Below are 15,912 nucleotides of genomic sequence, written 5' to 3'. Positions count from 1 at the left end.
TATTCTTCACCTGACATAATTAGGCATAATTAGGAACATTAAATTCAGACGTTTGAGATGGGCAGGGCTTTTAGCACGTATGGGCGAATCCAGAAATGCATATACTGGGTGTTCATTTCAAAGTGTATCATGACGTCACTGTTGTGAGTCAGCGATTTGAAGCGAGTTTCAGCTTTTATGTCAGAGAAGTTGCTTATTAATCAGGGCGTTCAATCTGAACTTGAGAAAGTGTATTGTATAACTTGAACGTCGTAGCAACAGATGGCGGGCTGTAAAGTCTGTGTACTACCATAAACTCTTTCGAACTGTGTTTTGCTCGGGCAAGTCGTACGCAGGGTATTTGTTATCATCGGTTGCGTACGGTACGGCAACATTCCACAACACAAATCAAATGCTCCGTGTCCATGTTGACCGTCGAAGTTAATGTCAACAAATACGTAAGTAATCGTCTGAACCCTCTTCCTATATCCCGACAGTAAGAAAAAACTCACCTCAGTAAGTGTTTCCAAACAGTTCACATTCCTGCCACTACAGGCGTTACCGTACGTATCGGTAAGTACTCTTCAGAATGAACGCCGTACTTGCTAGGCAACTTCTCTGGCACATAGATACACCTCTGCGGAAGTGTAGGAAGATTGAATTCTCTAGGCTCATCGACTAGCCACATGACGGCATATAGCGAGCCATGACACACTTTGAACTGAACACGCAGTAGTGTGTTAGTTGGTAAGCCGGAAGGAAAAAGACCTCTGGGGAGGCCGAGACGTAGACGGGAGGATAATATTAAAATGGAATTGAGGGGGAGGGATATGATGATAGAGACTGGATTAATCGTGCACAGGATAGGAACCGATGACGGGCTTTTGCGAGGGCGGCAATGGACCTGCGGATTGCTCAAAAGCCATTTGTAAGTTAGTATTTGTAACACTTCCTCTATCTTGCTCTTCACTCACACTGCATAGGCCTACTTGGTATAATGAAAAATAAAGGACATTTTTGGCTCACATTTACCGTAACACAACAATTTTAACTGAACTCATTGCATGCTACTTAACATTCTTTGTTACTGCAGCAAACTTGTAATGAAACAATGCACTCAGGACGCAGCTTGTAACACAAGGATTTAAGGTCTACAAGAGCACGAGTGGTCGTATGTAGCAACACGCTCGTGGCAATGGTGGTTCATCGTTATGGGGACTTTGATGTGGGTTTGTTTTAGATGTAGCAGGTACGATAGCGTCGGATTAAGGCCTCTGTTCATTTACTTACAAAACACATTGTCTACATCGCACACAAGCACACTGTCTCTCTCGCGCTTCCATTTTGATGTGATCTCTGGAGTAAATCCAAGATCAGAGTAACCCCGCGTCGATGGAAGGTGTGTTATGCAAACATACAGAGAAAAACGACCTAAATCTTGTGACATTAAACCAATATTCAATGTTTATACTAGGATTTTGTTTTGTAGGCAGAGCGGAACGGATTATGATTTAATCTCTGCGCCAGTTAGAGAGGTAAACAAACAAAATAGGTTCCATAAACAATGGGACCTTTACAGAAGCTTCTCTCCTTTACAGACGAAAATTGATCGAATTCTCTATGTGTAATTGCATAAATTGAAATAGACATGCGCCCCATGGCGGAGTTTGTAAGTTTCTACACGGTATAACACTTCTTGGATGTGTAAATTCCTTCACAGGACAGGATTGACCTAAAAGACTGATGTGTAAGTTCCTTCACGGCAAAAAAAAAAAGTCAGCAGACAAAATTTTCCCTCCTACTTTATACAGACTGGGGACTGCCAACATAATAATCTGTTTGGTGTAGTTACAAATTTTGTCATGAGGCGATTTCATGCATTTGCATTTCTCCACTTCTGTCAACGTCACCTTTCAGTGAGAAATTCTGTTCTTATCAGGGTGCAAATTAACGAGGGGATGGGAGGTTCCCCCACCCTGTTGGAAAGTTATCCTCCTCTCATAAATTCATATAAACATCCCTCCCAGGGATAACTTCTACCCCCCCCCTCACCCTCTCACAAAATATTATTGTTTTAATACGAGTACACTTTACAAAGTACAGTAAAAAGATTGATGTATTATCATCACCGGCAAGCTGACAACAATCAATAACTTAGGAATTACACATCTTATCTTAAGACTGTTCATGGATATAATTATTATTATGATCAAGATGCAAGACAAGCAACTCAGTGCGACCAAGCGTTGAGCCGTATCGAATGAGGATAATTTTTTGTGAGGCGTGTAGTTGCAAAATCAGATACATCAATTTTTTTCTTAAAAAATGAGTTAATGTTATATTTCACATCTTCATATGATTCTACAACTGCTATAGGACTGTTATTCTCCATCATCACATGGATTTGTATGATGAAAGAATAGTATTGGTTGCAAATCCTTGGTTCTTTGCAAACGTTTTTCCTTCATATTGAAAAATTATGTTTTAGTGATGTATCTGATTTTTCAGCTAAATACCGTATGTATGCTATTCTCTAGCTAGGATTCTATCCCCCCCCCCATTTGAAATCTTAATTCGTACCCTGGTTCTTATATGAAACTGCTTTTACGTCATAAAATCTGGATATTCGTCCCTCTGAGTAGTATCGTTTTGGGCGTATTTCAGTTTATTTTGTGAGTGTTTGTCTCTTCTGGGCTGAATTCCAATTTGCATACTACGTCTAATGTGTGCAACGTCCACCGTTGTAATTTCATTTTCATTTTCGTATTTGCTAACCTCTAAACGTAAGATTTTTTAAGGTCGTTCACATAAATTTTCCACAGCTTTTCATTTGCACGCATGATTTACTATTTGTCGGTTGACTGTGCTTTCTTCATTGTGGTTATGGTTAAACTCAGGCTACACTTGTGTAGTCTGTATACCGAAAAAATTGAAAATTGTTCACTAAAATTAATTGTTTATTTTTTAAGTTATCATAAATCGTATATCCCGCTGTGTTATCTTGCTAGACTCTGATGAACAGATCATTGTTTGTTGTTGTGGAAAACTGTTGTCTCAGACTAATGGTCATTTAACCAAATACCTTACTATAAGGTATTTGATTTAACCGAGTTATCAAATGTTTCTTGTTTAATTATCTGTTGTTGTTGATATCTATTATTTCAGATCAACGGAGAACCATGTTACCAACTTGTTCAACAAAAATTTACCGTTCAAGTTCTACTTTCTTCTGGTTGTGTAGGAACTTACTTATACATCCAAGTTGGTTTATCCCTTAACCGCGTAGGAGCTTACGTTCGCCCAGGCATTGAATATAAATTCTTTAATGTTACTTATGTTTTCTCATTGCACGTAGAGAAAAAGTAACAGGGGGTTTAAGGAAATCCTTACGATTGAATGTAACGTCTAGGGGAGAGTCGGGTAGTATTGGACATCGGGTAATATCGGACAGTGCCTTTCTTTCATCTACCACCATATGGTAATACCACAGTCTACTATATACAGTCGCGAAGCTTGAGGTGATTTTTTGCAAATCTCGTGATAAAGCGCTCCAAGCGGTTAGAAATTAGAAACAATAGACTGTCCACGGTCGACTTTGGACTGTGTCGTATTTCCATCGAGTGCTAGCTCGTTGCGTATTTCACGTTGATGCTTGTGAAATTTTCGTTATTGGTTCTAATGAAAATGTTAATGGCTAAAATACAATAATTGGAATAATAATATTTTACTAGAGACGTAGAAAAATTAAGTTTGTTTTAATGAAATTTATTGATCACGTTTTATTTTCAATTCTGGAGGAATTATTATTGCTTAGCCCTGCTTTTTTTCAAAGGATATGTTTTTAATTATAGCTGTTAATTTTGTTGTTTTATTTATTTTTTGTTACTTTACTACAGACGTAGAAAAAGTCTGTTACAATAAAATTTATTGATCACGTTTTTATTTCCAATTCTGGTGTGATTATTATTATTATTATTATTATTATTATTATTATTATTATTATTATTATTATTATTATTATTATTATTATTATTGCTTAACCTAATCCCATTTTGTTAACTACGTAAGCCTACACTACAAGTACCCGTACACGTAAGTTACTCCATTAATTCATATTTCCATTATTATTGTTGTAAAGGGAAATGAACATTAATATTTATTGGTTTCATAGTTAATTATCGCTATAATCTTGAATGAGTGAAGCGATTATAGTAAATTTCAGTTCGTTTTGCACAAACAAAAATAATATTATCCTATTTCTTGCAGGTATCTTTGACTTTATGGTGGAATTTAATATACTTCATTAAAATAACAAATTAACTTTATGCATTTAATATTTCAATAATGGAAGGAAGGTGTTAATTTTTCCAAAAGAACACAACGAATGTGTAACATATTTTGTCGTCTACTAGGAGAGAGATCTGCGATGATGAGACGATAGTAGCGATCCTCGTGGTGGGCAACTATCCATGTTTGCATTTTTACTACAATTGAGCTTCGCGACTGTATATAGTAGACTGTGATAGTACCTGAATGACATAATTACGTTTCTCTATGCGACACCACAGAAACGTAACCATGTCAATCAGGTACCATTATCGTGTGGTAGATGAAAGAAACTCACTGTCCGATATTACCCGCTGTCCGACACTACCCGACTCTCCCCTATACAGGGATTGGGATAATGGAATTACGATAAATAAAAACAATTTGCTGTAAGATTTAAATGTTTCTAATGAACGGATATGAAATAAGCTATGAATAACAGTCAATACACAAATAATAATGTATTGAAAAGGATTGTACTATTAACAGGAGAAGTAAAAAAAATAACCACAGAAAAGTAACAATTAATTGATACACTATATCTGCAGTGCTTGGGAAAAGTGACACAAGTCAGTTTCCACAAACCTCTTTTGATAATTTATTGACAACTTACGAAACATCTGCTCGCTTGGAAAAAAAAATACATAAGTATTTCTCCCATTACAATAATTCATACAGAAAAAAAAAATCAAATCGACATAAACCAGTGTAAGTAGTCAATAAATTATCAAAAAGGGTTTGTGGAAACTGACATATGTCACTTTTCCCGGGCACTGCAGATATATAAATAAACACATGAAAATATTCCCTAAATAATGTTATTGTTATTTATCCATCTGTGAGTTCATAATGATGATGATGATGATGATGATGATAACAGTGGTTGTGATAATGATTACAACAAACAACGGCGTAAATGATTAGATATTTGTGAGATTTTTTTCTTTACACACAGTAGCCTACTGTCAGCTTAACAGAATTGAACTCCCCGCCTACTAAATCTATACGAACTGTGGTCCATTATTTTACCTCCTACTGCGCTTTCAGTACTAAGTCGTAAATTTGAGCTGTGTTACCACAGTGTTTACGTTAGCAGCAAAATTTATTAATTTTATATGAAGTAATTTACAGCTTCCCAAACATGAACATTGTTTTATACAATACACATAGATTAAAGGGTGTAACAGAATTATTTTTACTGACTATGAGGGATTTTAGAAGAGACAAAAACAGACAATTTTCCAGTATGTACATACGATGAAAAGGTCATTTCCGACCGAAGAATATTTCATTACGTTACATTAAACAAAAGAATCAGCCCATTTGTTTCCTTTGAAGCCGCTCAGCAATGGAAGAAGGGTGGGTTGGTGTAATTTGGTCACAAAAAAGCGTTTTTTTTTTAAGTTCAGAGACCCATCGTCTGTTACCATGATAAAATTTTCCAGTCAGTTTATTTTAGCGCTGTGACCTTCTACAATGATTCTATTGTATTTACAAGTATGGCCTCTTCTTGTCATAATAATAACTCTAAGTTTAACTGTACTCAATTTACACCATGGATGAGGAAATTTGGGTATAATGTGTATTACTTAAGTAAAACATGCTTTAAAGTCCTTATAAAATAAAATTATTCCAACCCTAGATTAATACATGTATCCTAGAACAGAATGTACTGTTGTTGTTGTTGTTGTTGTTGTTGTTAAGTCAACTGTCCGACGACAGATCTGAACCTCACAAGTGATACCAAAAGCATCACTTATGAGGCAACTATGCCAGGAGATAATGGCGTAGGGTAGCCAGTTCCTTTCCCCCTCCATTGCATACATCGCCGATTAGCTACATATTACACTAATCAGACTTCTAGGTAGTAATTTAAAAAATAATTAAGCTAACGAGATTAAACATTTTAATTAGATCCAACGAGATAAAAAAAATTTGGCCAATACTTAAGTTCTTGACATGGCTTAATTTGTAAATTTAAAATATCTCCCATTAAAATTAGAGACAAACAACACTTCGGATATTTGTCTTTCACCAATTCGTAATTTGTGTACATGGCATGATCTGGAACGGAAACTAGTTTAGTTCAAATCTATTTTTACATCATATAATAACCCTACTATTATTTCATCGCACTAATACACCATTTCCTCAGATTTATATACTGCTTTCCTTCCCTACTGTCCCCTCGTTCCACACTCCTAAATCGATTAACACTTTCCGAACTTCCCCTTCTACCCACCGCACTTGTTTCATTTCCCCATTCCCCACTCTCTTCTTTCATTTCAACAATATATTCTAACGCCTTGGCCGGAAGTTTGAATGTTCTATAATCCTCATTACCGATTTAATTTCTGTAAATAATCATACATTTGAGAATATTTTAACACACTATACAGTAAAACCTCGTTAATCCGGACCCTGATAAGCCGGACTTCGTTTCATCCGGAAAGGCAAAAAATATGAGTTTGGAAAAACTTAAAGAACCTTGTTTTAAGACTTATGTTTATACATTATAATTATGGAATTACAATAATTAAGATATTACATCTATATTTTAAAAAGAAAGGAAATCTATCACATTTGCATTAACGTAATTAAACTATACAAACAATTATTATTATCGATTACACATTTTACTATACTGTATAGTGTACAGTGAATTGTATAAGTCTATACCCTTTAAATAAACCACAATAAACGTGTTTTGTTATTGTAAACGGCGTTTTAATGCACTTTCTACTATTATTTTAGGTTATTTCAGTCAATCCGGTTTCGTTAAACCGATCAACTTATCCCCCCAATTAGTCCGGATTAACGAAGTTCTACTCTACTGTAATTCTCTATTTTTTGTTACATCCCTATTACTCGTATTTTGTTACGCATTATAGCAGAGGTGTAATCGTAATGTATAAAATAAGTATTGAGAAAAATTTTTTACTGATGAACTATAGAGTTATTTAGATTAAATAAATAAAATCTTCACTGCCCTAATGCGTAAATTATGGTGTTATTTTACCTGACTGACTAGTTTCGATGGAATTTCCATCATCTTCTGAATTAAACGCTTTGTGATATTGCGCCAGGTGGATATTTAAACAAAACCTTTTGAATGTAAAAACCAGCACTGCTTCCTTCATTTAAATAGAGATACTAATAAAAACGCATATGAAGAACGTCTACCATTTGAATCACGAGGGACGCGGAGGGATAAACTGTATGAATAGCACATCAAACTCCTACTAGTGAGAAGAGAGGAGACGCCATTTTCACGAACCGTAAGATATGTAGTTACTCCTCACATCTGCTACGACTTCCTTGGCTGAACGTAATGTGTGAAACGCTGGCCCAAACAAGCTTGCACTGTATTTCGTTACAACTGAATGAATTACAATGTGCGAGTAAAATTCCCCAGACCGAGACGAGGAGCTCAAGGATGTGCTTATGACGTCATAAAGTGCTGCAGCTTTTTAATATTATTCCTCATGGAGCGTCAATGTGAGCAAGTTCTGACTCAAATGTTGCATAACGTGTTTGTCTGTGTTATTTAAATAATAAATAGCAACTTTAAGAGTAAACGAATTTAAAAAAACTAAGGGGCTTTATTTAACTTAGTTTAAAAATAAATATACCAAAAAATACGAATCTGTAGTCGGTTACATATCAGTGATATCACGTATGCGTATGTATGTATGTATGTATGTATGTATGTATGTATGTATGTATGTATGTATGTATGTATGTATGTATGTATGTGTGCACGTGCTTGCGTGCATGCCTGTATGTATGTATGTATGAATGTATGTATGTGTGTGTGCGCGCGCGTTCTTGTATGTATGTATGTATGTATGAATGTATGTGTGTGCACGTGCTTGCGTGCATGCCTTTATGTATGTATGTATGTATGTATGTGTGTTCGCGCGTGCTTGTATGTATGTATGTATGTATATATGTATGTATGTATGTATGAATGTATGTATGTATGTGTATGTTCGCGCGTGCTTGTATGTATGTATGTATGTATGTATGTATGTATGTATGTATGTGTGTGTGTATGTATGTATGTAGATAGGTATGTAAGTATGTAGTGCTCTTTATGTACCTATGTATATTCGCAACACATATATGTATGAACAGGATTATAACGTCGTTGGTTTTATGAAACTTCTTATGTGATACTACGGAGCATAATTTTTCAGGAGGAAGAAAAAAATTAATTACATATCATTAGGCCTACAGCGATTCTTGATGATGTCACTGATGTTCATCATATCCACCAACGTTTTCTAACGAATTATCTAATATTCTTATGTAGGCCTATAGATATTTAAGGGGAGACTTCATTGAGAATCATGAATATATTCCAAACAAATTGTATCGGATAATTCACGTTTTTAGAATGTATATTTTCATACCCCAAATGGATTTAGTTCAAGTCTGATTAAAAATATGTTTAAAAATGTTTTTAATTAAGAGTGTAAGAGAGCGTGGCATTTAAAGAGTTGTCAAAATTATTTTTTCACCAAAGAATTCTATTTTACAAATTTCTGATTAGAAATCTAGTAACTTTTTGTTCTAAAATTGGCTCCCTGAAGTTACTATATGAATGTAGCGCAGTAGAATTTTAGTAGGTATGTGATAAATAAATATTCATTTTACTTTCTAATCCATTTTTACGTAAGTTTATTTTCTTCATTCAACGCCAAATTTTTTATGCCCAATATTAATCGATCGGGATGAAACTTTTACTGCAAGTATTTATGAGGTAGCTGCATATTTCTATGCATTTGTTTTGTAAGAAATGCTGCTAGTTTTTTTTCATGACTTGTAGAAAGAATGACATATTTAACTTTTGAAAACAATTTTGAATGTGAATAAATTAAATATTTCGTAAAATGTTTATATTTGTCTTGTAAATGTAACAAAGAAAAGGAAGCTTAAAAATTAAAATCTTCTACTAAAAACTTGGGTTTGGGAATATTTATAAAATAATATAAAAATAAAAACCAAAAGCAAAACACATTTGGGAATTCAAAGTTTGGATTATGTTAGTCCTTTGCATTGTAAATATTCTCTCAAAATTTGATTTAAAAAATATTAGGAAAAAGTTGTAATTTTAGTGGTGTGTTCCCGTAATTAATTTTTCTTCCTCCTGATAAAATTCTCTTCTGTACTGTCACACAGAAGGTTTCATAAAATCAATGACGATAGATATGTTGTGTGATGTATATGTGATTGAGTACAAGTGTAGGCTATAACTATATTATTTCGACTGCGCGTATTACCAGATGTTGATGTAATTATTGCACTATTGAGAATTCACCAGCGATAGGACGTTCGAAGAAATATATTAGTAGCTTAGTATAAAATATATAATCACAAAGATAATATCGTTGCTCAAGCACAAAACTATGAACTTGGAGAAAATTACATGATGATATTATTTATAACATATTTTTTGATTTCAGAATAAACAATACGTACACATCATTGTGCACACAGATTTTAAAAGAATTCAGGTACTCACCATATGCTGCGGCAAACACACGGCGATGACCGTAGTGCAATCTGAAAAATAAAGGAAATTAATTACATAGAAATGTGAACATTTTAAAGTTCAAAGTTAATATTTCAGATTGATGAAATTACTTTTATCGCAATACATATTCATCGTCAAAATATTTATCGCCAGTACCACCACGAAAACCATGATAAAAGTTGTCAAAATATGAGACAAATAAAAAGAAATTAGGTCTATCCTATTTTTAAATGCCTCCACTAGGCCTGTATACTTATTTCGATACAATCTAAATCTCACAAACCTTTGAAGATATAGAGTGATCCGTTTGGGTATGGGTAAAATAAAAACACCGTAAAACATTTACTACTGAACTTTAGTTGTTGAAACTTTGTGCATACAAGACTTAAAGATGGGAGATTCCTCAGAGCTCAACATGACCCCCATTGCGCATCCTGCACAATACATAACGGTGATGCAATTCAGCCATTTTTTTTTTATTTTAGTAAGTTATTTTACGACGCTTTATCAACATCTAAGGTTATTTAGCGTCTGAATGAGATGAAGGTGATAATGCCGGTGAAATGACTCCGGGGTCCAGCACCGAAAGTTATCCAGCATTTGCTCATACTGGGTTGAGGGAAAACCCCGGAAAAAAACCTCAACCAGGTAACTTGCCCCGACCGGGAATCGAACCCGGGCCACCTGGTTTCGCGGCTAGACGCGCTAACCCAGGGCTGGGCACATTACGTGATTCTGAGAAATGAGCGCTGTGTGCTTTAAAGAGCGCTTTCTGCGAGCGTGGCGACGTATGCATACTGTACGTCAGTCAGTGTCGGTGCAGTGGTGACTCTGCAATATGAGGCGAACTTTGAAGACGGAGCTTCCGCTCATACATTAAAGTGGCTGATGAATATGATAATGATGATGATAAATACTGTATCACAGAATATTCCGAAATGACATTAGTAATGCAGTATTTTTTTTTAATATAACCGATTAAGAAGTTCAATATCCAACGGCATTATTCTTTACAACATGCTACTGAATATGACAAATATGTTGGTAATGAACGCCATAAATTAATACAACAACTTAAAATGTTTCTCAGGTACTTTATATCAGAGTATCTATTTGATATTTATATTGCATTATTGCATCATTTAGTAATATATAATTTTAAATTATACAAGTATTATGTTATATCACAGTATAGTATGTTACAGTTTATGATATATCATATCATATCATATCATATCATATCATATCATATGTCGTCATATTATATTATATCATATCATATCATATCATATCATATCATATCATATCATATCATATCATATCATATCATATCATATCATATCATATCATATCATATCATATCATATCATATATTAGACTATATTATGTATTAACAGGATGATAATAATGCAATTAGTGAGAATTAGCTACAAAATGTTCCACGAAATTGCAAGGGAATTGAAAACATTCAATCAACGAAGGTAAATTCAGCAAGCGATGTTTAATTATATTGGCAGGTGAACTCTGTCCACAGCAAGTAGGGGAAGTGGAAGCCATATGCCTGTCTCGTAGAACAGTGGTGAGGAGATTGCAGTATGTGCGTATGGGTTATGTAAATAAGCCTAATGATTTGTGTGTGTGTGCATAGAGCGAAGTTTATTCCATTAAATTAATAAGAGTGTTATAAAGTTTGTACTGTACAATAGATTGATGTAATATCCTTATAAACTATTATGTACTAACAGACCGAATGACTAGAACAACCGTGGCTCTTGTTATATTAATGCAGGGAAGGTAGCTGTAATGCGAGTCCGCCACTGCGTGAGCGTTCTGCTCTGGCTTGGAATTGAAGTGCCTTGCGGAGCGAGAGCAGCTCTGGCCGGATATATGGAGCCGCTCTCATGCCCGGCCCTGCGCTAACCGTTACTCCACAGGTGTGGACCATTCAGCCGATGTCCGTTGTAACATAAGAGGCGTGATTTATTGAAAATCTTGAGTAATTTTTACTCTTAGATCATCAATGTTCCTGGATTTCTGTGAATAGACAATGTCTTTAACAAAACCCCACACGAAGAAGTCAGAAGGGGTTAGATCTGGGGAGTTTGCGGACCAAGCCTAGAGATCGCTGCTTCTCGTACTGGGTTTCGTCTGCGACCTCCTGCATGTTTTTTTTTTTTTTTTTTAACACAGAACCTGTTTCTACAAATGTTTGATACCACAACAATATGGAGTCGTAATTAGGTAAATTACGCACACCATACTCACGTCGAAATTCCCTTTTAATTTTAATACTCTCAAATTTAGCATACCAAAGAACACATTGTGCCCGCTGTTGATTTTTAGTAGCCATTTTGGTCATCTACGATTTTCATTTGTCTTTTCAGATTATGCATTGATGATTGTCATAATGGAAACTCCCATCTTTTAATCACAGTATAACCAGGAAGAAATTTTCCCTACTATCGTAATAGCTTTATAATAATAAATTCATATTATTCATACCCAAACGAATCAGACTGTATATAACAGTAATATATTTGTACATCAGTCTTTAAAATATCAAATTATAAAAGAAAGCTTGTAAAGCAAACTATCTCCGAGTATTTTATTTTATAAAATAATAGCTACATTGTTTTGCCTGTATTCTATTTGGGGTGAAAATGAGTGGTCATCATCTTCTTGTGAGGTCTGTGTGACAAAAACTTTTGATAGAAAAGCAGAGAAACATCTGATCTATGAAAAGGTACAAGTATAAGGTAAGCAGTATTTACACCTTAGCTTCGCCACCGTTTGAAGCTCGAACAGAGGCGTTATAAGTCAAATGAGCAAATGGAAAAGAGAATGGAGAGAAAAGTAAGCGAACGTAAAGGTAAGCGAGTAGAAGAGCAGACAAATGAACAGAATAAGAATCAAGCAATGTAAATAAAAAAATAAGAAACATACAGATGGGCAAGAAAAGATATCCTATTAAAAAAACAGGAAAAAAATAAATACAAGAAGAAACGTACCGAAGGAAGAAAGAGAGATTAATAATAAGATGAAACACTGAAAGGAAATAAAAAGTAAGACGTATTAATATAAGAATATTTATTGAATAAGTTTCCGTCAATATATTATATTAATACTTACGATACAACATTTATTACAGAACGAAATACATCACGACTAGGCTCAACTTCCAGTTAATAAATACCCTAGGTAATTATACCTACGATCTAATTTGCAACCTAAGTCGAAGGATCAATTTGAATAAATTCCGACGTCTACTCAGACCATACATATACGCCTATTGGGATTAATCGCAACATGAATAATATGATCATAGCACTTTGCCACAATTATAATTTTAATAAACAACAAAGGTTTGATATATATGATAAACAACGACAAAAGCCATTAATTTGCAATAATACATAAAAATTGAACTTGTTTTAATGTATATAATAATAATAATAATAATAATAATAATAATAATAATAATAATAATAATAATAATTAATTGCCAGAACAAAGATACATATTGATTTTTAATATAAGAACTCTCTGGCACCCTCAGAAAGAGTAAGTTACATACTCGTGCTCAGGGGCATTCCACGTAAGTTAATGTTAAGACATTTTATTGAATAACAGAGTAAAACGTAATAGAAGAAAGAAGAAGAAAAAGCACAGATATCACAGTAATTGAACTATAAATTTTCTCTGCTAACAGCAATTTTTAATAGATCTTTCAAGTAAGGAGCATTAGCAAATTGTATGTTTGGGAATTTATCTACTATCATGTTATAAAGCCTTGGACCGCAGTTGCTACTGTGATTATATGCTGCAGTTGTGGTACATTTAGGTATTGTCAAGTATATGTTGTCTGATCTTTTGGTTTTATATTTATGTGAATATAAATTAAATATTTTTCGATTTTTGTGTACAAAATGCAGTAATAGCCTACATTGTTATAAATTTGATGGAAGTCAAATACTTAAAATTCTGAATACAGCAGCTCTGAAGGATAATCAAGAGGTTTATTGAGGCATATTTTTATTATTCTTTTCTGTAGCAGAGTTATTGGCATGAAAGAGGTACTATAAGCACTACCCCATCCTATAATGCCGTATTGTAATATAGCTTGTATTAATGCGAGGTAAATTAGTCGTAAAGTATGGACAGTCAAGTAATTTTGTAGGATGACAAAATAGTGAATAATTTTTCTTAATCCATTGCACAGAAAAAGAACATATTTATCCCAACGTAAATGTTGGTCGATTATTATTCTGAGATATTTAACTTGAGGAGATTCATTTAGAATAGGACAGTTACAACTACAGTATTAGAAGAACAATTTCGATGTATGAATTTTTAAACACGATAGTGAATCAGGAGATTTCATACCAACAGATGTTAACGAAAATGGTACAAGAGTAGAAAAACGATTGTAATCTTTTTATATGTATTAATAATTGTTTTAATTATGTGCATAAATTGAACTAGATTTGAATATTAGTTTGGTTTTAACCACTGAGCAAGTAAATTAATTGAATAATGCAATAATTAACGAAACTATCATTTTATTTAATCTTCATGTATTGTTTTAATATGTTTGCTTTTTAGATTATTATCTATTTAATGAATATGCCAAAATCAGTAAAATTTGTCAATGTACTACATGAGAGATATTTTGAACATATGCCTGCAGATGCCAAAACAGGCGAAAACGTTTGCAACGTATTATTAACTTCAATTAATCATTTATATGTCTAAATATTTGTTGCTGTTTTTTAAATATTGATAAGTCACTTAGACAGAAATTTATTCAATAATTAATCTTATATTATATCTGAATACTACTACAATGTTTTCTAAGACTATTACACTTTTACTACGTCACACTATTTTTGACCAATAAAACAGTAAGAAAGGACGTCTTTCAACCAATCATGGCTGCTTATCCCTCAATTTTATCGCGTCCCTAGCATTTGTTTATTTTTATCACTACCCTAGCATTTGTTTCTTTGTTTGCCAACATTTCAAACTGCACTGGTCTGGACGTCAAAAAACAGAAAATTACAAACCACTCCAGTCGATGCACAGGACTTACAAATACGACTCCCATTGGCATTCAAGAACAAGAATTAATAAAGATCACTAGTCATAAATGAAGAGCACCTTCGGAAATACTGAATAAGTTGAGGAATACACCATGTACATCAACGAGTTCACTTCTTTTACGCACACATCCAATATAACATCAACTGAACCACCAAGCACTAAAACATTCAAATTTGAAAATTGTATTTTCAATAACTGTTTCTTTTAAAATGATTCATTTTTATTTTTTATTTCATCATCGTTAATTAAAACGTTTCTTGTTTATTTTATCATCCCTAATTAAAACTTTTCTAACACTTGTTTATATTATTTAGGTAATGTTATAGCTTCTGCTATATGATATTATGAATAGTCACGTATCAGAGATTGTTTAATACTAAGATTTATTGAAAATCATCAGTCAAGTGACGTTGATTACTGGGATCCGGATGATTGAAGTGGAATGCAAATGTTTTAATAAAAATAAAATTGAATCAACAAAGCCTTCTTGACTAGTAACCGTTCACAGGGTTCAATGAAGATTCCATAGTTGGCTCAACTGATAACAAGAAAACATAATCATAAAACACTACTGCCATCTAGCGTAATATTGAGATAGTACAGGGACATCATTTTATTTTTACTAACATTTTTAATATTAACCCTGGCTATACCTTTGGATTAATGGTTCATAGCCGGAAACACCGTTTGTTACCCCCTCCCATGATTGAAGTTCGAAGATTCTGGCATAAAATACAAACAAATCACTTTACTAAGTATAGGAGGGAAGAAAAGTAGTTCATCCATTTACATAAACTAGAAGATATCTTAATTCTGAGTTTGATAATTTTCATTAGGTTTTTGTTTAATCAAAATACAGTACAGTATCTATATCTATACTAATAATACATCTGTAGCCGAAATGTTTCTGGTAATTTTCGATTTTCCAAAAATAATTGGTCCTAACATATATAATTAACCAACCTGAA

General features: G+C 33.7%; 1 protein-coding gene across 1 annotated transcript in view; it reads right to left on the bottom strand.

Moving 5' to 3' along the window:
• LOC138703394 (retinal guanylyl cyclase 2) overlaps positions 1-15,912 on the bottom strand; it is a 1,174,702-nt gene that overhangs the window by 922,758 nt on the left and 236,032 nt on the right. The window contains exon 2 of the mRNA XM_069831228.1: positions 9,833-9,873. The gene's annotated coding sequence lies outside the window, so the exon portion shown is untranslated. The remainder of the gene's footprint in view (positions 1-9,832; positions 9,874-15,912) is intronic.

Source organism: Periplaneta americana, chromosome 7 (genome assembly GCF_040183065.1).
Source record: "Periplaneta americana isolate PAMFEO1 chromosome 7, P.americana_PAMFEO1_priV1, whole genome shotgun sequence".
Taxonomy (NCBI): Eukaryota; Metazoa; Arthropoda; class Insecta; order Blattodea; family Blattidae; genus Periplaneta; species Periplaneta americana.
The sequence above is the reverse complement of the archived record's forward strand: the minus strand, read 5'-3'. Positions and strand labels throughout refer to the sequence as shown.